Genomic DNA, 23,359 nt, shown 5'->3' with positions numbered 1-23,359 from the left:
TGACCTCCAAGAGAGGATGTGAACTTCAGAGAAAAGAATATACATTAGGCAGAGGTCCTGCTTAGGGATTTTTTTTTTTTTTAGAAAAAGAAAAAGGTCTTTTATGAACCTATCACAATGAATATGATTTCCTTATCAATCATGGTGGACCATATAAAAAGTATCCCTTTGAATACTAACCCCACCGACATTATCACAAGGTTTGACCTAACACTGCAGTCTATACAGAGACTAACATCTGTGTACTCAAGGGCACCTCCAGGTATGGTTTAATGAGAATGGCTCCCATGGGCTCATGTATTTGGATGCTGATCACAAGGGCCTGAAGATCAAGATGTACCTCTCAATCACTGCTACAGTTCTATGTGTACTGCCATGCTACCTGATAACATGTTACCCACATCATGATAATGAATTAAACTTCTGAAACTGTAAGCAAGCACTCAATTAAAATGCTTCCCTTTATAACAGTTGTCTTCACCACAATAGAACAGTGACTAAGACAGAAGTTGGTACCAGGAGTGAGGTCTTACCCTGAGGTCACCATTCGCTTTATTGCAATAAACTTTTTATTTTCTTGAGCACTGTATTTCAGCTTCATTAAAGTTCCTGGTGTTCCTTTTCTCTTCAAACTGTATGTTTTGTTTTTCTCTTTGTCTAGCTTGCTCCTTTTCATTATAGATCTGTGGGATTACTAATAAACACATGACAGTCATAACTAGGCTGTCTTGAAATTTCCCCCGCCAACACCATCAATCCAAAACTGTTCAATATAGCCTCAGACAGATTTTAGAACAAGGGTACCACATTCAATATACCACAAGAATGGTCTCTAGGCCACATACTAATATTCCTCCCCCTCTGAAATATATTGAACAAGGCCATCATAATTTACATTACTGTCAGCACAGATGTCTTGCATGTTCTTACTAGTCCGGCCCATCAACTTCTTTCCTAATCCAAAGTCCCAAAGTCTACATTCCACCAACAAGCAGCATGGCCAGGCCTGTCTCAGCAATACCCTACTCCCTGGTACCAATTTCACAGCTGAGGAAAGTCACTAAGACCAGGCATATGTTAAAAGTTTCTCTGCATGGAGGCCCAGAGAATCCATTACATGAATACATAAAAGTAAAAGCTGGATTTTGTTGTAGACCTCAAGATGTTAGAGATGCCAGAACAATGGGATATCTGCCAAGGAAAGCTGTAGACCAGGTATGGAACCAGCCCAAGAGAAAGAAGTGTGTTGTAGTCTACAAAGCAGAAAGGAGTTGGAGATCTGAAGAGTGCTTTGACATCAGACATGGAGATGCAGAATTTGGAGTTTGCCATCTGGCTTTTGGTCTTGCTTTGGTCTAGTGTTTTCTTACTATGTTCCCTTTCTTCCCTTTTGGAATGGTAATGCATATTCCAGTTCTATTGTTTGTTGGAAGGATGTAATCTACTTTTTGATTTTGATTTTACAGGGGATTACAATTAAGAGATTGTCATGTGTCTCAGAAGAAACTTTACAGAGTATTGAGACAGTGATAGACTATGGGGACTTTTAAAGTTGAACCAAATGCATTTTTGCATTATGTTCTAGCCACAAGTTATGGGAGTCAGGAAGTAGAATTCGGTTTGAATGAGAATGCCCCCCCCCATAGGCTAATATATTTGAATGCTTGGTCACCAGGGAATGGAACTGTTTGAAAAGTTTAGAAGGTTTAGGAGGTAGGGCCTTTTTGGAGTAGATGTGTCCTTGTTGGATGAAGTATGTCCCTGGGAGTGGGCTTTGAGGTTTCAAAAGCCTATGCCAGTCCCACACACTTTCTCTTTCCCTCTTTATCTATCATGTATCTATCTCTGTATCTATTATCTAGCTAGCTAGTTGTCAACAGATTAAGATGTAGCTCTCAGCTACTCACCCATGCATGTATGAACAGCACTGAATTAGTAAATTATCAAATAAATAAATAAGTAGACATGAAGTTGGGAGGGAGCCATGTTGGAGGGAACATGGGAGGAGCTGGAGGGGGAAGTGAGAAGCAGATGTGATCATGCTTCACTGTGTTAATATATGAAATTCTCAGAAATAAAGAGAAAATTAAAGCATGCTAAAAGAAACCAAAGAAGACATCCTGATCCTGTTTGCATGAACTTTGTAAAGAACTGCAGAGCTTTAATGAGAAAGCTCCCAGGGCTCACACAGGGGCTAGGATTACATGGGAAGTTGTAGGAGGTTACACGTATATACTGATGCAATGAGATAAAACATCAGTGTCCCTAACAATGTAAACTCACTGAATCTCATTGAGCCATACACATGAAATCAATGAGTTAACATATAATTTATATCACAGCAAGAGGTTCTTTGTGACTCTGAGACCAGCATGGTCTATAGAATGAGTTTCAGGGTAGCTGGGGCTACATAGAGAGGCCCTGTCTCAAAAAAAAAAAAAAAAGGCAAAAGAAACCTTTCATATATAAAACTTACTAAGGGGGAGAAGAAGAGAGAAAAGAAGAAAGGAAAGGAAGAGAAAGGAGGAGGTAGGGAAGGGGGGATGGTTGGAGGGAGGGAGGGAAAAGTGCAGAGAGAGAGGGAATATCACTTGTAGCTTCTTCTCCTTGAGTTCTCATGTATTCTGTGGACCACCCTCCATTGCCAACCCAGCAGCAAGGCCCAGCCAAGGTGTCCCTGGCCAGAGCCCTTTTCTAAACTTTGACACCTACTCCTGCCTCATTGGCCATTTGTAGACAAGTGAGTCTTCCAGATAAGCCCCTTGCCTTTCCTTTCTCTGGTGCTTTTTATCCTCCACCCCAAGTCCACCCACTTGGCACCTCCTGGTGCCTGATACAACTGTTAACATATGCCCACATACACATTTTACCTATCTCCTACTCTTCCCAGGTTTCTCTCATATTCTTTGTCATTTGAGTCTTTTGTTAGCCCCTGACACCCCAGACTCAGAGAACAGATTAAGGCCCAGAGCCTCTGGTTAGTGTTATTACTGGCAACTTCAGGGCTAGGGCCATGGCTCAGCAGTTAAAAGGGCTTGCTGCTCTTTTAGAGAACATGTTTTCCACTCCTAGCACCCATATCAGGTGGCTTACGGTGCCTGTGACTCCAGTTCCAGGGATCCAATGTCCTCTGGCTTCCTTGGGTCCCTAAATGTATATGTAGTACACAGATTAAATTCTTAGGTAGGCACCCATGGCTGAATCCTAATGACTTCATGTGAAGAGAGATACCGCATGTCAGAGATACAGACAGATACAGAGGTGTGCTTCAGACTCCTGCCGTCTGACAGACACACTGTGTACCTTGGGGCTCTGCCAGCATGAACATCAAGGACCAGAGACAAAAGCAGTAGGGCCCACTTGATCTTAGTGTGGTCAAGGGGTTCCTTCCCCGCACTGTGCCGTGCTGTCTTGACTTCCAGGCTACCAATATATATTTGGAAGAAACCTCTTCTCATAAAGAGATGTGCCCCAGGAGCTTGGTGATATTAATGAAAATCTGACTAACAGCACATCTTTATCTGTCATAGCATAATCATGATCCATGTAAACATGAGAATCAGAGAATCATATAGAAATCAACTACCAGACCTCGTATTTTTTTGTTTGTTTTTGTTTTTGTTTTTTTGGTTTTTCGAGACAGGGTTTCTCTGTGTAGCTTTGGAGCCTGTCCTGGCAGTCGCTCTGGAGACCAGGCTGGCCTCGAACTCACAGAGATCCTCCTGCCTCTGCCTCCCGAGTGCTGGGATTAAAGGCGTGCGCCACCAACGCCCGGCTCAGACCTTGTATTTTTACATAAAGTTTATGTGCAAAAATGTTGAGATTTTGTTGCACAGACTGACAAATTTCAAGAATTTCAGAGACTTGTATAATCATCACCAAAAAGTGAATGTGGACATATCTATCTTTAGGGACACTCCCCACAGCTTCTTAGTAGTCAACACACCCTCTGCCCGGCCTCAAACACTCACTTACACCCACAGTCTCATATCTAGCCCATACCTACGTATCTTTTTTTCTGTATATGGATTTTGCTAATGGAACCCTACAGTTTTTTATGATTTTGAGTCCATTACCATGTGCATAGGGTGTTCCCTTTTACTTTTTAGTAGTGTTCTTTTGTGTGGCTGTTTATCCAGGCCCTTGCCTGCAGATTCTCATTGCTTCCAGTTAGCTCTTTGAATAAGGCTGCTATAAACACTCTTTACAATTTTATTGGGAACATGTTTTTCTTGTATAAATCTTTAGTGTCCTCTTTTCTAGTACAAATACATAAAGGCAGGACCACATAATCCTAGGGTAGGTGCATATTGAACTCCACCAGAAACTGTCCAAGAGTTCTCCAAAATGCTTCTAGCCCAGTGGTTCTCAAGAAGAGAGACACCAAGTGACAGACATACAGACAGATACAGAGGTGTGCTTCAGACTTCTGCTGTCTGACACACTGTGGACCTTGGGGCTCTGCCAGCATGAACACCAAAGACAAGAGTTATTTTTGCTGTTATTTCATAACTGCAGTCTTGCTACAGTTATAAATTGTAATATAAATATCTGTGCTTTCTAATAGTCTTAGGCGGCCCCCGCAAAAGGGGAAAGAAAGAAAGGCTATTTGACCTCCAAGGCAATCTCGACCCATAGGTTGAGAACCATCATTTTCCAAAACCTCTTTGGCTGGCCATGAGTGGGCTCTGGTTTGTCCAGTCCCCACCACCACTTTGGCATGGTCAGCCATTTTGATGCTCACCGTTCTTGGAGCGTGAGGTAATATCGCTGCAATTTTACTTTGCATTTCCCTAATAATGAATGTTGCTGTTTTATTTCCTTCTGTGCTTGTCTATGGCTTATGTTCTCCAGCATCATTGACGTTTTCATCTGTTGGACAGTGTTGTCAATTCTAAAGTCTGCAGCAATCTTGCCCCTTAGTCCACTGATTTGCATCCTATGGCACCTATGCTAGCTCAGGTCCTTCCTGTGTCTCAGCAAAGCTATGCCAGGAGAATTCTGACTACTTTCTTTGACACTAGCCCCTTTGTACATTTTTCCTTTGACACAGACAAAACAAATTCTAGAAACCAATCCATGTCACTCCTCTGTTGCGCATTACCTAGAAGGACCCATCAGCATCTGAGATGACAGCAGGCCCTAGTATCCAAAGTGATGTTTCAGCTCCTCTCTCCATGCCAGGGTAGCCTTGTCTGCAGACTACTAGAGTTGAGCCCTTGCCATCAACACTACCTTGACCCTTCTCACTGCCAGTTCTTGGCTGAGCTCTCACTCCACCTGCAATAACAACCACATTCTCTCTCTCTCTCTCTCTCTCTCTCTCTCTCTCTCTCTCTCTCTCTTTCTCTTTCTCTCTCTCTTGTCCCTCTTTTCCTTCTTTTAAAAGTCTGGCAGTGGTGAGTACCTGTAATCCCAGCACTGGGGAGCCTGAGGCAAGAGGGTTGCAAGTTCAAGGACAACCTGGCCAAGACACGGTTTAAAACAAAACAAACAACAGAACAGTGTGACCAAATAGTATTTTTCTGATAGGACTTCTGGGGAGTCTTCTATATCTCCCCCTGCCAAAACTAGCCAGCCCTGCCTCCTCCTGTAACACTGAGGCATCAATCTACCCACAAGTCCCTACAGACATCTTCAGCTATTGCCTTTCTCTCAGCTCCCCACTAAGTTCTTCATCTCAGAATCAAAGTTCCTACCTGTGGCAGGAGCTGGACAAGAGCTTGCCCCCTGAATGAGCCACTTATTTTTGAAACTGATATTCCCGATTCTACCTTTAAAAAGAGAATGTGGTAGAGAGGGCAAACAGAAGGGGATGAGATGAATGGAATCAGAATTCCCTGATTCCAATCCTAGAAACCCCTGTGCTGGAGTCAACCAGTTTGCTGGGGCAACCCTAAAGAACTATGCTTGAGGCCCAGCAATTCCTGAGATGACGGCAGGAAGGGCCAAGGGAGTGGAGGGCTCTGTCCCACCTTTACCTTGCTCTTTAGCTCAGCCAGAACACACACACACACAAAGACTTCCCTTCCTGCTCAGGAGGGGTTGGTGCCCCTGGAGTCAGAGGAGGCACCTTCTACCTCAGTCAGCTTTCAGGCTTGCAAACGAATCTGTTTCTGTAACTTCCCTCTCATTCCAGAGCCCCCAAGAGGAGTCTGGTATTCGTCTGCACACTGTGGTGCAGGCCCTCCTCATTCACAACGAGGCCTGTTCGAATAGGATGCCAGGTGTGGGTGCTCGCTGCTCATTAAATTACAGCAGCAGAAGGAGAGAATCCAGGGCTCTGGGCAGAGTACAGCCTGGAGGCTCAACCCCCAGCTCCCATGCTGGCTCCTGTCCACAGCCAATTGGTCTGGTGGCTTCCTGTGCCCATCTTGATTTCCTCCAGTGACAGGAACTCACCACCTTGTCACGCTCATCCTGACCCACCTTCAGGACTTCTCTGACAAGGGATAAAACACTCAACCTTATTTTTTTTTATTCAGGTTTTATTTGCAATTTTTCATTTTTTATTAGTGTCTATTAATTTGTACAAAACAACAGGAGAACTGTGAACTTTGAACGGCCACCTGCACCAGGGCTCCTCTCCACCCCACAAACCATGTTTTAGCCTCGGGATCACAGGGAGCAAATGCAGGTCCTCGCCATGACAGTCCCTCAGGTATGTGACATCAGCTCTCCTGCTCCCCAAGTCTTTTCTTTCCCAGGTCAAAGGTCCTCAGCTCCTACTCATCTTGCCCATGTCATGGTTGCTGGTTCCCTCAGCAACCACCCCATGGTTGCCATGTCTGTCCTCTGTAAACTGTTCCCAGCCCCAGGGAATCAGACCTCGGACATTAGCTTCAGCCTCCCGAAATGAGGCCTCGAACTGAATCTACTTTGTAGGGTTTTGTTTTCATTTAGTCGGCCATGCTCTTGACAAATAGACCCTGGCTACCAGCTTGCTCAGCTGTGATCTCAGCAGGAAGGACCAGTGGTTTGTTGTGGTGTGTGTGTGTGTGTGTGTGTGTGTGTGTGTGTGTGTGTGTGTGTGTGTGTGTGTGTGTTTTCCCAAGTACACTGAAATCCTTCAGGATGGTGGATGCTAAGACCTTGTGTGTGAAGGGAACTGAATGAAGAGGGTGGGTTATCCCATCAGAGAACATGTTTTAAGGCCCCCACTATCTCTGGCCCCAAATGCCATGCTGCAGGTGCTAGAAGCACAATGGGAGGGACCTGCCAGCTAAGGCATCTACAGGCATCTGCATTGGTCTACCTTCTGCCCTAGAAATGAACTTCTCACGGTCTCACTAGCACAGGAGTTGGCCTGTCCTCATCTCTGTCTTCACAAATGTCTCAGACAAAGGGTTTAAATCGGTTTGGAGACTCTATGCTTAGGTTTAGGATTCCCATGTGTATTAATGACCATGTTCAAGGTAAAAAGTGGCATCTGCCTTCCTGAGTATGGATTCTTTCCCGGGAGGTCTGTGGCCCAAGGGATGCAGCTGTCCATGCCTCTGCTCTAGACTCACTTCTATTCTCTTTAAGAGGAACTGCCAATCCAAGCAGGAGCAATCCAAGCAGGCCTCACAAACCTTGAGGACAGGGGTGTATACCAGGCTACCCTGTCCACAGGCCATGCTTCCCAGACTGTCATCCATTCTGGTTTGGTTTTCTTCTGCTATGATAAAACACCATACCAATAGCAGCTTATGCGTGTAGGGTAGGGTTTATTTCAGCTTTTAGCTTTAGTCCATGCTGGAGGGAAGTCAGGGCAGGAACTCAAGGCAGGAACCTAGAGGCAGGAACTGATGCAAAAGCCCTGGAGGCTCAGCCTGGACCACCTGCTCTGAGAAGGCACCGCCTACCACAGGCTGGGCCCTCCCACTTCAATCATTGAGAAAATGACTTGCAGCCTCTCCTACAAGCCAGGCTGATGGAGACATTTTGTCAATTGGGATTCATCTTCCCAGATAAACTCTAGCTTGTGTGAAGCTGATCAAAAAAAAAAAAAAAAAAAAAAAAAAAAAAAAAAAAAGAAAAAGAAAAAAAAGAAAAAAGAACCAAGACTCTTATCACTTACCTTGGTGGCCTTCAGCCTGTCTTTCTGGAACCCAGGTCCCAAGTTTGCAATTATCCCTTATGCTTTTGAATCGATGCCCAGAAAACTGACTTGGGTCCTTGGGTTCCCAGAAGCACAGCGGCTCTGGAGAAGAGTGACTCATTGCCAAGGTTTAAAATCAAAAGCACTTTTATGCATTTACTTTTTGCCCTTAACCTTTGCAGCAGAGTGTTGATTGATTCACTGCAGCCCGGGGAACAAAAACCTGCTCTGAAAACCTGCCTTTTCTTCCTTCCTTCCTTCTTCCCTCCTTCCCTTCTCTCGTCTGTCCATCCCCCCTTCTCTCCCTTCCTTCATTGTGTCCACATCACTGGGGATACTGAGGAAAGTTGTTTGAGCTTGGCAAAAGCGAGACAAAAAGCCATGTTAGTTCACACAGCCTTCGATGCTAAGATGAAACTACAGCCTATTTTCCCAACAGAAAGTGAGTTGTCTTATTTCTCAGGTCAATTCAGGCACGGGACAGAGAAGCCCGGGCCCACCAGGGTCATTCATCAGAGAAGAATGCCCTTTGTGACATGCAGGTTGCATTTGTCTGGAGTTCCCACACATAGCCACGGAATCCAGGAGATTAACTGTGAAAAATGACCTATTTTAACAGGTGCACACTTGTGTGTAAGTGGGATTTAGCCAAGCATGGAATTATTTTACCATGGAAATAAGTGTGGGCTCTGAAAAGCATCACTCTCCTGACCACACAGGAATCAGACAGAGGGTCAACACTAGGGAGTTCCCTGAGACTCGAAACGGGTGTGTTGGTTGGATTTTTCCAGAGGAAGCTGCGGTACCACAAGGAAATAAACAATAATGCCTACAAAACATGACTGTTCATGTTCCAATTCCCTCTTCAAAGTAGGTCCCTACTCTCCAAGGAGCAGGGACCGAAACTTCACTAACTCTATTTAGAAAAAAGTATTTTCAAGCATACCAGATCTCAGCAGGGAACATGCACATTTCACAGCAGGGTCTTTAAAAGGTGCGGTGGTCTTTAAAAGGGGAAACTGACTATGTCACATTAGCCACTGCAGTATGCCTGAAGCAAAACAAGAAACCAAAATTCGTGGACCATGTACCTGCCTGCCCCCTGCCTGGAACAGCCTGTATGATCCCTGGGCCTGACACTGCAGTCAAAGTGGCCTGCTTGCACCTCACAGGAGCTGGGTAGGGCAGTAAGGAAGAATCCAGGGAGTGCCTCGAAAACAAAATAAGTTTTCGAGGGTGGCAGCTGGTCTTTTCTGTGACTTAACTTTCACAGGAATCTGTTCAGCAGGGGATTTGCATTTGGCAATTAGCAGAATGCTCCCAGGGAAATGCATTTCCTTAATGGAAGAATTCAAACTTTCCTCTTAAAGACTGAAATCTTTCAAGAGGACATTCCCAAATAGCCCTAAGGTACAAGTTCCCTACCTGCTGGATTATCCTGCTGGAGAAATGCCTTAAAGAGATACTGGCCCCAAAGTGCAGTAGCTATGTGATCCTATGCAGATAGATCACTGGGCTTCTCTGAGGCATTTAAAAAGGAAGAAAATGTAACCTGTCCCATGTGTCCCTCGGGGCTCTCTCTTTCTGTTTAGGTGTTTACATATATCTCACGTACACATGCATATGGTATGCATAGTGTCCGACAGGGAGCACATGCTCACAAACCAACATCTTTTGTCCATGCACGCACACACCTGTCCCCACCCACCTCTTGGCTATGGGTAAGATGAAAGCTGACTGAGTGCACATGGAAATCTGTTTTTGTTTTTGTTTTCCAAGGCAGGATTTCTCTGTGGCTTTGGAGGCTGTCCTCAAACTCCCTCTGTAGACCAGACTGGCCTCAAATTCGGAGATCCACCTGTCTCTGCCTCCAGAGTGCTGGGATTAAAGGTGTGAGCCACCACCCCCCAGCTGGGAAATTTGTTTTTTGAGAGTAAACTTTAAGAGGGTCAGATGAGTAGCGTTTCATCAAGGATAATAATTGTGACAATTTATTGCCTACTATGCCACAAGTGCATGATACACAGAGTCATCGTTGAACCTTAACAATGCTCCTGGAAAGTAGAGATAGTTTCATTGTGTAAACATAGCAGCTAAGGTTCAGATTTGCCCAAGGACACTCAGATAGTCTGCAGTGGTAATGGCTTTGCCCTCGCTCTGTGTCCTGTGGCATCTACCCCAGTCCCTGGGGCATGGAGAATATGGACAAAGAACACGGAATACAAAGAATAGTGTGCAAGGGAGGAAGGAAGGAAGGAAGGAAGGGAGAGAAGGAGGGAAGGAAGGAAGGAAAGAAAGAAGGAAAGAAGGGAAATATTTCTGTGCTTTCTGGGTTGTCTGAAGTCTCTAGTTTTGTTTTCTAAGTTATCTATTTTCTAATTTGCAGACCCATGGCTCTATTCATCCTCTTCTCACCTGCTATACTACAGAAGCTCCTAGCTCCTGGTCCACTCCTCCTGCCCCTCTTCCAGGCCAGTTATCCCACCCCCCAGGGTGTTTGCTGTACCTAAAACAATAGGTGTGGAAGAGAGGCCTCCATAAGGGCAAAGCTCTCAGACTTCCCCAGTGAGTCGATACTGAGTCCTGGCCCCTCTGGCCACCCAGGGGAGGGCCTGTCTGGGCAGAGCAGTGGGCTCCCATAGTCCCTCCAAAACTTTATTTACTATCACCCAGACTCTCAGCCTGGCCTGTCAGCCCGGGCCTGCCTGCAGCCTTGGGAGGTACTGGGGAGGGGAGTTTCAGGTCTGATGAAAGCCACCGAAACCAGCTCAGAGCTCTCATGAAAGGAACCAAGAAGAGGCACGAGTCTGTTTAATTGCTGGGTGGCGGGCATGACTAGACTTGTCTTCCTCTAGGGGTGATGGAGACAAAGACGACAGCGTCATTCATCCCCAGGGGAGCACTGTGTCTCCACCACGGCCCCCACACAACCTCCTTTCCTGGAAGATGTGACTGGCCTCTGAGTCCCCATCAAAGTACCCTGGAAGCACAGTCCACTTCTCACACCACACAGAGTGTGGAGAAACAGTGGAAGGGTGGAAAGGTGGCAGCATCAATTCCTGTCTAGACTGGAGTTGGAACCTAGCCGTCCAGATGAAAGGGTACATTATGGAGACAGGACATAAATCCACCAGATCAGCAAGGCCACATTCACTTGGGATTATTTACAGTTCTTTCCACTCTCTACCCGTTGCCCGTCCTACTGCCATCTGCTTTCAAGTTTCAACAGTCTCTGATTGCATCATAACCTGTAAGTAGCCAGTCACATCTGATTTCCTTTTGAGGGGCCTCACACTTCGAGGACATGCTCCCTCCTGAGCCTCTTCAAAGCTTTGGTTCTCTACCCTGGACTCCAGAGACACCAAGGGTATTAAGAAAGAGATGGTGAGGCCACCTCATGCATTGACACCTGGCAGGGCAGGGTCACCAAGGGTGTGCTGTTAATTCTGTCTTCACTGCACCCTTGGGCCCTGTTCATCCCCTTCATGCAGTCAGTCGAGGATGTGGGAAGGTGCTGAAGCCAGCTGACATGGCCCCTTTCTGAACTGCCAGCCTGGTATCCTTGGTAAATGGAGCCCTCTGGCCTGCCACTAAGGAAGGACATAGATGTCACTGAACTCTGCCAGAGCAAAGGGTTCTAGGCATCACCATGAGGCTCCACCAAAACCAAGGAGCTAGGTTGGCTTCTCTTTAGTCTTGAGTTCTGTGTTCTTAGCTGCATGAAACTTTGGGACCTGGATGATCTCAGCACACTTGCCACTTAAGAGTAAAAATCCCAGTCAAACCCCTTTCTCTTTGGAGTTCTCTGTATCCCATCTCTGCAGTGAGACAGCTGGACTAGAATGAAGGCTTCTGCAGCTGGACTTGAACACAAACATGTATTCTTACATCCCTATGTCTGTTTCCTTTCTGTTCTTTCATGGATACATTTGATTTGGTTTTGCTTTTAATAACATCATCTTGGTTTGTTTGTTCGTTTGTTTTGTTTTTCAAGACAGGGTTTCTCTGTGTGGCTTTGGAACCTGTCCTAGAACTCACTCTGTAGACCAGGCTGGCCTCAAACTCACAGAGATCTGCTTGCCTCTGCCTCCTGAGTGCTGGGATTAAAGGCGTGCACCACCAATGCCTGGTTATTAATATTATTTTATATAATTATTCTAGTACACAAATGATTTTCCTGTCTGATGTTACGATTTTACCCCACCTTCAATAAACCAAATAAAGTGTCTATTGGCGTGGACAGTATTACTTTAGATCTACAGTAATGCTGGTACAGTGGTTCCTTGCTATCCCTGGAAGATTGCTCCCAGGATTCCCTGAGGATATCAAAATCCTCAGGTGCTCAAGTCCCATATGTAATGCAGCATAGTATCTGTGAACACCTACACAGCCTTCCTGTATTTTAAATCCTCTTCTGATTACACACAGTACTTCGTATAGTGTATATGCTGGTGACAGCTGCCACACCAATACTTAAGGAATAACAATGGAAAAACAAAGTCTGTACATGTTTACAACAGACCAATTCACTGTTGTTATTTGCTTAAAACTATGTCTTACTACATATCACAGGCTAGTCTTGAACTGCTGTTCTTCCTGCCTCTGCTTCCCAAGTGCTTGGATGACAGGGAGACACTTCGTGTGTGTGTGTGTGTGTGTGTGTGTGTGTGTGTGTGTGTGTGTGTGTGTGTGTGTGTGTGTGTACACCAGCAAGACTAGAGACCAACATTAGATATCTTCCTCAATTCCTGTTGGCCTTATTTTTTGAGATGTGGTCTCTCACTGAACCTAGAGTTCACTGATTTGACTTGACTAGCTAGCAATCAAGCCCACAGATCCTCTTGTCTCCACCTTTCTGGCTCTGGGATTATAGGCACATACACAGTTTTTAACATGGGTTCTGGAGATTCAAACTTATATCTTCCCACTTGTGGCAAGTACTTTATTGACTGAGCCATCTCCCTGGGTCCCTGACACAGGTTTGTTTGTTTGCTTTTTTTTCCCCATGTATTTTCAGTTGGTGATAGAATGACTGTAGATACAAAAGCCAATAGGCTATGCAGGGCAAAATGATATGGTTAACATGTATTGTCTACTTCCTATGGGCCCATTCTGCTCAAGAGGCTTAGCACATGTTAACCCATCCTATTTGCCAGAGCACCTCTGCAGGATATGCCCCAAAGCTGAGGTTGGCTTTCATTTTCCCAAGGCAACAGCCAGTAAGGTCTAACCCAGATATTTATAGAAGTTGTCTGGTCTGGACAATTGCACTTGTGTTTGTTCCCCCAAGAGGAACCTTATACATGTCAGGTGTTTTTCTTTTCTTCCCTCTTTCAGCTTTGCATAATTCTTGTGTTGGTTTTAAAAGATAGAATCCATTTAATCTTTAAAAAGTATTTATTTTTGCCAGATGCTGGTGGCGCACGCCTTTAATCCCAGCACTCGGGAGGCAGAAGCAGGCAGATCTCTGTGAGTTCGAGGCCAGCCTGGTCTCCAGAGCAAGTGTCAGGAGAGGCTCCAAAGCTAGACAGAGAAACCCTGTCTTGAAAACCAAAAGTATTTATTTTTATGTGTATAAGGATCTTGCCTGCATGGAATTATATGTGTACCACAGGCATGCTGGGTGCCTGTGGAAGCCAGACAAGAGCCTCAGATCCCCTGGAACTGTAGTTACAGTCAGTTGTGAGCTGCCATGTTGGTTCCAGGAATCAAACCTAGGTCCTTTGGAAGAGCAGCAAGTGATCTTAACTGTTGAGCCATTTCTCTAGCCCCCGACCATTTAATATTTTATTTTGTTTTGTTGGTTGGTTAGTTGGTTTGAGACAGAATTTTTCTATGTAGCTCTGGCTGTCCTGGAACTCTCTATATAAACCAAGCTGGCTTCAAACTAATAGAGATCCACCTGCCTCCGCCTCATGAGTGCCAGAACTAAAAGCATGTGCCACCACAGCCTGATTCCTCACACCTGTCCTTTCTTCGCAGGCACCTGGGACTCAAGCCATCCCTTCCACCCTGCTTTCCTTACACATTTAGTTAGGGTCAGTTGGAGACCATAGCTTGTGCAGATGTCCTGTTGCAGGAGGGAGTAGCAAGGACAGAGATGAGGGAGAACACAGAGGCTGCCTATGGTAAGACTCAGCTGTTTGGCCTGGAGACATGGCTCAGAGGTTAAGAGCACTGATTGCTTTTCCAGAGGACCTGAGTTCAATTCCCAGCAACCACATGGTGGCTCACAACCATCCATTATGAGATCTAGTGCCCTCTTCTGGTGTGCAGATATACATGGAAGCAGAATGTTATATACATAATAAATAAATAACATTAAAAAAAAAAAACTCAGCTGCTCAGCAGAGTGGAATCAGACACACTCAGCTTTGAGAACCACAAGAAGGAGCAGTAGGGCTCTGGGAAGACTTCTGTCTGTGGGTGGTGTTTTGGGGGGTTTTGTTTGGTTGGTTGTTTTTTGTTTGTTTGTTTGCTTGTTTTTGTTTTGAGACAGAATCTGGATATAATAGCCCTAACTGGCCTGACACTTGCTATATGGACCCGGATGACCTCGCATTTGTGGCTACCCTCCTGCCTGTGCCTGCTGAGTGCTGGGATTACAGATGTATATCACTACATCCATCTCCACTGAAAAATTTTGTGCCTAAATCTCTGGACATGACCTAGGCTCTTTGTTTTAAACATACCACCCATGCTGCTAAAAATCTGGAGAGGGCAGTGCCTAACCCTGCCTGGGAATTGACTTGCTGTCCTCCAACATGTCCCCATCCAAGGCTTCCTTCCATCCAGCATGTCTGGGGCATGTGTCTGTTTTGGGGGATATGATGGTGGCTTCCTGGGTGGTAGGAGGACAGTGCAGTCTCTAAGAGGCCCCAGTCTGAGCACGGGTCTCCTGTCACTCCAAGTGCCCATCCTTCACTGGTTCCCACTCTAAATGAACCATCAACACCTCCCACAAACTTCTGAACTTTCTTTCCAGTTAGCCTCATGAAATACTTCTGACCCTTGCTGATTAACTCTCGTCTCTGTGCCATCAGAGACCTCAACGTTTGACATTGCTTACAAATGTGTCTCCTAAGGTGCCCGCTGAGTCCCAGCTGCCCCTTCTAAGTGCTCATAGCTCAGCACTGGGCAGAGATCAACCATGGTTGATAGCTGTTTGTCAGAGAAGAAGGAACACACACTGGGTGGTGGGAGCCTAGAGAAGGGAACATCCTTTCTATCCTGGGATGGGGCAGGACTGGACATCTACACTGGGAACAATACTTCATGCAGACAGTGAAGCAGAAGCAGAGGTTCTAGTGGCCCAGGAAACACAGTTTCATGCAGAGTAAGGAGGTCTGAGATACTAGAAGTCAAACCTGAGGGAGAGACAGAGTCCTTTAGAGTTTTCCCATCACGTTTAGATAAAGGGAGGTGGGATGAGACAGGTTCTCATTCACTCTGTAGCTCAGGCTGGCCTGGAGCTCACCATCCACTTTGCATTGAAGTTTTTGAGATCCTTCTAGGCAACGTTTAGCCACTATTCATCCAATAAACACCAAGGAGTTGGGGTCTGTTGCTGTGGGATAATCCTGTTCTCTGTGAATATGTATTACTCGCAATGGTTAATAATAAAGCTGATGGCCTATAGAAAGGCAGGATGAAGTTAGGTGGAACAATCAAACTGAGGACTGCAATGAAGAAGAGCCGAGACAGAAGCTAGTGATCTGCCCTAGAATCAAGATGCTAGAGGGCAGGTAAAGCCATGAATCATGTGACAATAGATTAATAGAAATTGGTTAATTTAAATATAAGAGTAATAAGCCTGAGCTATTGAGCAAGCATTTTGTAATTAATATAAGCTTCTGTGTGTTTATTTGGGACTGGATGGTCAGGACAGGAAACCTCACCCTCTACCTAGTCTGTGATCTGAACATCAAGGGAACTGCTGTGTCTCCCAGAGGGAACAGGAGGAGTTGAGCCAGTGAGAACTGGTTAGTCCTGGTCCATCTGTCCTTCTCTGCCTTTATCCAGGTTATTCCATCTACCCATGGCTCTGCTCACTCATCACAACCACATTCCCATCCTCAAGTCCTAATTCCAGGAATCCAGAAGAAAGCATTGCTTTCTCTGTGGACCTGAAACGTGTCTTAGACTTGTCCCTCCTACATTTAAGACTCCACGCTTCATACATACAGCTTACCCATGGCCCAAAACTGCCTTCAAAGTGCATAGTATGATGTTGCATATTGGTTTAAGATGTGCTACATTTGTTTATGCTATGGAACATTTGTTTAACCATGCAAAAAAATGTGCTGCTTCTTTTAGTTTAACTCTGTGAAGCTGTGTTACTTTGCCTGCCTAAAAACACCTGAATGGTCTAATAAGGAGCTGAACCAAAAGCTAGGCAGGAGAGAGAAATAGGAAGAGAAATTGGCAAGCAGAGAATAAATAGGAGGAGAACTCCAGAGCAAGAACAAAAATGAGAAAAGGAGGAGAGAAGGATGCCCGGGTCAGCCATGAAGCCACATAGCCAGCCATGGAGTAAGAAAGAAAGATATATAGAATAAAGAAAGGTAAAAGGCCCAGAGGCAAAATGTAGTTAACAAGAAATGGATTAGTGTAAGTTAGAAAAGCTGGCTAGAGACAAGCCAAATGAAAGCCAGGCATTCATAAGTGAGAATAAGATTCCATGTATTTATTTGGGAGTTGGGTGGTGGACCCCCAAAAAGTGAAAAAGAAAAATCAAAACAAAAAACAAACTGTGACAGTGCTTAAGGCCTCCCTCAGTAGCTTCCTGACATCTTCAAAGACCACAACACTATCCCATGGGACCTGTATAGAGTCCTGTAGAGAGTGCTGTCTGAGATGCAATCTTTATATACAACTTCTTGAGAGCTGGGGGCTGTAGAGGAGGAAGAATGAAAGGGGCCAGAGGTGGAAGAGGTCCTAGGCAGGGACAGCCTCTGGCATTACCTGGAGCTGCTCTTATCTGATCCTGTTACCTGGAAGCCACCTCTGCCCTCCAGAAAAACCTGGGACTTGATGGCTGGGCCCTGATAAGATGGAGTGAGGTATGCTTTGTTCATCTGACTCCTAGCACAGAAGAGCCTGCAGCCTTTGCTTGAGGCACCCAGACAGGCATCATTTCCTCCCAGGAGTTTGTTTTTATCTCATTTTATTTTTAAATTTCTCTTTCATGTTCCTTAAAAGTAGAGATAGCCATCAGGGAGCTGGAAGAACCTAGTGGGGTCCTGGAAAATGGAATCCTTTGCCATGGGGGGCATGCATGCTTTTCCCCTGTGAGACAAACATGATCCCAACGTGAGTCAGCCATATGTAGCCAGTTTCCTGCCATTTCATAAAGACTGTAATTCCTTCCTTCCTTCTTGAGTTGGGACAGGTTCTTAAACTACTGTATAGGCCTTTATTGCCCCTCTCTTTATGTGCCCAGAGACATTCCTGAGTGATTTATGGTGTATAAAAGAATACTGGTTTCTTGGTCGGCCATTGTAGCCTTCTCTTCAGCTTGCATCTGCAGAGCCTCTGTGCCCTGGATAAGGCCAACAGCAGCCTCATAGGGCCGCCATTCCCTATCGCTCTGCTTAAAAATTCTTGCCATCCACCAGAGCTTTGTCAACCCATCCCCTTCACCTGGGACTCGTTTCTCCTCATTGGCTTATGGAATTTTCGTTTGTCCAAAGGATTCCTACTTACTCTTTGTGCAGGCCTACCTCCAAATTAAGGGTCAACAAGACTAAATCCACATCTGTCTCCTCATGTTCCCTCTCACTGCAGGTCTCTGTCTATGGTACATATTCTTTCCAGTGCAGTAGGTTTGCCAACACAGTGGGGAGGTGAGAGCCTCAAGACACCAGGATCCTGGTCCAGGCTGAGCTTGCAAATGCACATGAGACTTTGGATCTCTGCCTCTTTATTGTTTGGTTTTCTCATCTACAAGTTGAGGAGGTTGTCCTAAGCAGGTCCTCCATGCTGAGACTGTAAACCCTGTCTCCTGGGAGCAAAATCCAGACTGATGGATCCCTTTCCAAGCTGACTAGATTCTACTCCCAGAAGCAGGGCTTAGACTTTGCATTTTTTCTTTTTATGTGTGTATACCTGTGTGGTGAATATGCTTGCTCCATTGTGTGTGTGAGTACAGAACCCAGATGTCACTGTCCAGTGTCTTTCTTGATCATTGTCCACTGTATTTTTTGAGACAGAGTCTCTCCCTGAACCTGGCTACACTGGCTGACCAGAGAGTCCCTTGGATCCAGCTGCCACTACAAGTTTTGTGCAAATTGTGGGTGGTTGGAAATGTATCCCCATCACACCATCTCTCTCAGCTCAGGATGACTAGACAGACGACAACCAAGTGGATGGTTTAAACAGCAGAACTTTGTCTCTCCTGTGTCTGAAAGCCAGAAGTCTAAAATTCAGACCTTAATTGCCTTGGTAACTGGTGAGGGGTCTCTTTCTGGCTTGCATGGAAGCCTTCTGGCTGTGTTTCCATTTGGAGGAAAAAGAGCTTCTGGTCTTTTCCTGTGAGGATACCAAATACAGTCACATTGTGGTTTAGAGCTGCAGTAGTGAGTGCTAGGGGGACACAGATTTGTTGACAATGTCACTGTTGTCTCGTGCCTCTAAGAAAATCAAGCTAAGATAACAAGGCAAATGGGTGTCCAAATTCTGATTTCTCCCACAATCACCAACATGTTTTATTCCTTATTCTTTCTCATTACAGCTTTCTTGGTGGGTCTGGAGTATTTTTTTATTTGTACTTCACTAATGTTAATGGCCACTTACTCATCTTTATATTAGTTCTGTGTTTTGATTATTGTTTTAAGGAAAATATCTATTCTAATACTTTGCATACTTTGAATTGAATTGTGTTGTCTTTTTTTTTTTTTTTTTTTTTTTTTTTTTTTTTTTTTTTTGAGACAGGGTTTCTCTGTGTGCAGCCCTGGCTGTCCTGGAACTTGCACTGTAGACCAGGCTGGCCTCAAACTCATAGTGATCTGTCTGCCTCTGCCTCCCAAGGGATTAAAGCTGTGCACTATGATTGCCCAGTTGTGTTGTATTTTTATTATTGAGCTTTGGTCTTTGTTTTGCTTTGTTTTGGTTTTAAGAGAGGGTCTCACTATGTATCTTTGGCTGGCCTCAGACTTATAACATCTGTCTGCCTCTGGTTCCTGAGTGCTGAGATTAAAGGCATGAGTCACCATGCCCGGTCTTTATGGAGTTTTAGGACATATAAATAGATGATAGAAAGACACAGAGATAATAGATAGATAGATAGATAGATAGATAGATAGATAGATAGATAGACAGACAGACAGATGTGTTTTGACTGCATCTATGTCTGTGTTCAAGGTGCATGCTTTGCTCTTGGAAGCCAGGAGAGGAGTCAGATCCCCTGGAACTGGAATTACAGATGGGTGTGGGCTACCAGGTAGATGCTGAAAATTGGACCTAGATCCTCTGGAAGAGCAGTGAACCACTGAACCCTCTCTCCAGCTCCTCCTTTACATATTTTAGATATAAATTCCTTATGCCACATATGGTTTACGACCACTTCCCATTCTCTCACTTGTCTTTGTACTGTTTCACTGGTGTCCTTTACAACAGAAAATACCTAACTTACCCAGCTTTTCTTCTGTTGTTCTCACTTTTGGTGGCATCTGGAAAATCATTGCCTAATCCACTGTCATGACTACTTACTCCTATGATGTTCTCTATAGTTTTGTAATCTTAGTTTTATGTTCAGGTTTTTGACCCAGTTTGTGTTGGTTTTATGTGTGCTATGAAGGATGGGAAATTCATCCCTTACCCCTCTCCTGGCTTCTGGGCTTGTAAATGAGTCATTTCAAACACTTTCTTTCCCCCAAATGTGATTCTGTGACCTTCCCCACTCCCATCTTGGTTTTTCAAGACAGGGTTTCTCTGTGCAACCATCCTGGTTGTCCTGGGACCCTCTTTATAGACCAGGCTGGCCTTGAACTCTCAGAGATCTCCTGCCTCTGCCTCCTGAGTGCTGAGACTAAAGGTGCACACCATTACCACACAGCTCTCATCTGAATGTTCTTGATATGATTAATCTGCAAAGACCTGATTTTTAAAAGTCATATCAGTAGGTACTGGGAGTTGGTACTTGGACATAATGGGGACCAGTGCTTACTTGTCCTGTCAACTTCTTGTCTTACAAGGCCACTCACTCCTCTGGCCACATGTTTATCAGTTGCCTCAAAAGGAGGAGCTGGAGAGACAGTAACAATGTATACAGGGTTCTATCCCGGAGAGTTCCTGTGTCTATTTGGGACACTAGCAACAAATACAAGGAAGAGGCTGGCAAGAGCCTTAGGATCAGAAGGGAAAGAACAAACGGAAGCCCAGGCTTTGACAAGGAAGCCAGGGAAGGATCTGGAATGACAGTCAGGAACACAGGAACACCACTACTGCTGAGTAGGGGGTTGGGTTGTGGGAAAAACAAGAGCAGAAGGAGGGAAGTCGTCACTCAGAACACGGGCCCTGACTGTTACAGCCCATCCACTTCAGAGTATGTGATGAATCTGAATGCAGGACACCACAGCCATATGTTCAGCAGCCCGCACTACTGGCCTGATGGTCATGTTGACCTGCGGGTAGACAATGTGGGCTCGCCATTAGTCTCTTATACCTTCCCTGGAGCTCCTGCAGAGCCTTTTCCCAGAACCAGTTTAACACGCTAGTCTACACTCACGCTGAAGGCGGTCGCCATCTCACTTCCTCACTTGGCGATAAAATTTCACCTTGGCAAAGCAATTCCCAAACTTCCTTTCTCTCACACAGTTTCTTGCTATAAACCCTTGCCACCACAAACAGGATGGTGAATGTCACCATCTGTGTGCCATGGCACATTTAGAGGTGACTGTGGCACAGCTGTGGTCAAGAAGTACTTTTGCTCCAGATCTCAGAGCCAAGGAGAGGGCCACACAGGGAGAGGGAGGGCCATGTGTGGAAAGGAGGGTCACACTGGGTTGGACCTGGTGGTGGTGGGGGCTAGAGAGTCTCAGTTAAAGAGGTATTACTCACCCAGTTGGACCTTACCCTTAGCCTCTCCCTTCTGGAAGGCAGAAGCTAGGGACAAAGAGGAAAATGGATTATTCACATCATAAAAGCTCCCTGGGTCTTCAGCCAAGGAACAGAAAGTCCCATAGAAATTTACACACGGTAGTTTGAAGGGCAGCATATCCCGGAAGCAAGACAATAAGCAGAACTGTGTTGGAGCAGCCATACCACTTCATCCACAGAAGAGCAGGTTGGAGTCCATTTGGGAAGAAACCATTGAGTGAAATGTTTTGACACAGGAAAAGCATGTGCTGAGGGTATCCACCCCCACCCCCGCCAAAGTCAGCTCTGTGACCCAAAGGTCAGTAAGTGTGGACGTGAACATGTGACATTGAATATGGAATATGTAGGAAGTTCACTCCTCTTAGGCACAATTTTTCCTCGGGTTCAGAAGGAAGCCTGTGCCATTCTCCACCAGCGTCCCTTTTCTTGTAGCTCATGGTCTGCACCCTCAATGCATCAGAAAGTCCCTCTGAGACAGTCCAAGAGCCCTCAGTCCCTCTCCAAGTCACACTGGGAGGAGGACTCCCAGGGTCAGCTCCACAAGCCAAAACCAGCTGAGTTCTGAGAGAATTGGGAGCCACAGTAAACCAAGTCAGGCCACTTGGTCTACAGTTTTGGCTCCAACATGAACAAAGTCTGGTGGCTTGGAACATGCCATATCAGTGGGTCTCCATTTTCTCTCTGTAAGGTAATCCAGGATCATTTGATTTTTGAGACTTTAGGAGACTAAATTTAGTGCAGTGTTTTGGCAACCTTGTCCTCTACCTGTTTTGTAAATAAGGTTTTAATAGAACATAGTCTCATCTATTCATCACATACCACCTCTGGCTGCTTTGACACTTCAGTGACAGAGTTGGGTAGCGGAGACAGACACCCACCATGTGGCCTACAGCTGCAAATATTTAATATCTGATCCTTTAAGGCAAAAAGTTGGGCAACCACAACAACAGGGAAACTGAGGCAAAGGGAGAAAGGAATATTTGCCGAAACTCTTAAAGTGAGTCAGGGCAGAGAATGGTTTCTTCCTGATTTATATTGGCAAGAAGTTCTTACTTGGCCCAAAGCTCAATACCTGATCTAAGCTGTTCTGGAGAAAGAGCGAGCCAGGAGGCAAGTGGCCTGTTCCCGGGGAGAGTCTGTGGGGGTGGGGTGGAGCCTGAGGCCCCAGGGGCAGGGACAGTTCTGTAAGGCTCAGTGTCAGGCTGCTGCACTTCTGAGAGGAGCCAGGTGACGCTCTTGAGAAGTGGTGGTTCAGCAGGGATCTAATGAGAGCTGCCCCCACCCCAGGACCTTTTAACCACAGGTCACCCAGGTCTAGGTAAACGTTCCTTGGCTTTTGAACCACAAGGAGACATTTCTCCTTGCCTCTTTACTCACTGGCTGTTTCCTCCTTCTGCCATTTATTAATCTTGCTGGTTAACCATTGAACCCAGTGCAGCCTCCTCTTGTTTCCAATCCTGTTCTCCCTGTTGGCTTCAGAAAAGGGCTCTCACTAAACAAACCTACTGTTTTTTTCTTTCTTTTCACAGCTGAAGTCGCTGATAAAAGATGTGGGGCTGGGGTTCTGTTTGCTGAAAAGACACTCCCCCAAACCTGTGCCCTCGTGAGGAGTTGAGAAGTCGTACCCAGGGAAGGCCAGGCCATGCTTAGAAAGAAATCCATCAGCTGTAACACACACACACACACACACACACACACACACACACACACACACACCCAGAGAGAGAGAGAGAGAGAGAGAGAGAGAGAGAGAGAGAGAGAGCACACAGAGCACACACATGTATACAGCACACACACAGAGAGAGAATACACACACGCACATAGAGCACACACATATGTATGCACTAACACACACATGCAGCTTAATTGTGTGGCATAATTTAGAGAAGGAATTTATGAATTTTCATCATTGAAAACATCAAATTCCATGTCTCTAAACACAAAGTACCATTTGGATTTAGTGCCCTCCCCCCATTAAAGAGGCATGGTAGAGGGAAAGGGCCATTCCAGTTGGGGGTGGAGTGGAGGAAGAGAGCTGGAGGAAAGGGGAGGGAGTGGTACAAAGGAAGGGCTTTCTGAGCAGAGGTCTATGGGGTTTGACGTCAACTCCACGTTCCCTTACATACTTAGAATTCTCTAGAGCATCAGCCCTGTGAGGCCAGCATTGTGTTTATTCAC

Source organism: Cricetulus griseus, chromosome 4 (genome assembly GCF_003668045.3).
Source record: "Cricetulus griseus strain 17A/GY chromosome 4, alternate assembly CriGri-PICRH-1.0, whole genome shotgun sequence".
NCBI classification, from domain to species: Eukaryota; Metazoa; Chordata; class Mammalia; order Rodentia; family Cricetidae; genus Cricetulus; species Cricetulus griseus.
The sequence above is the reverse complement of the archived record's forward strand: the minus strand, read 5'-3'. Positions refer to the sequence as shown.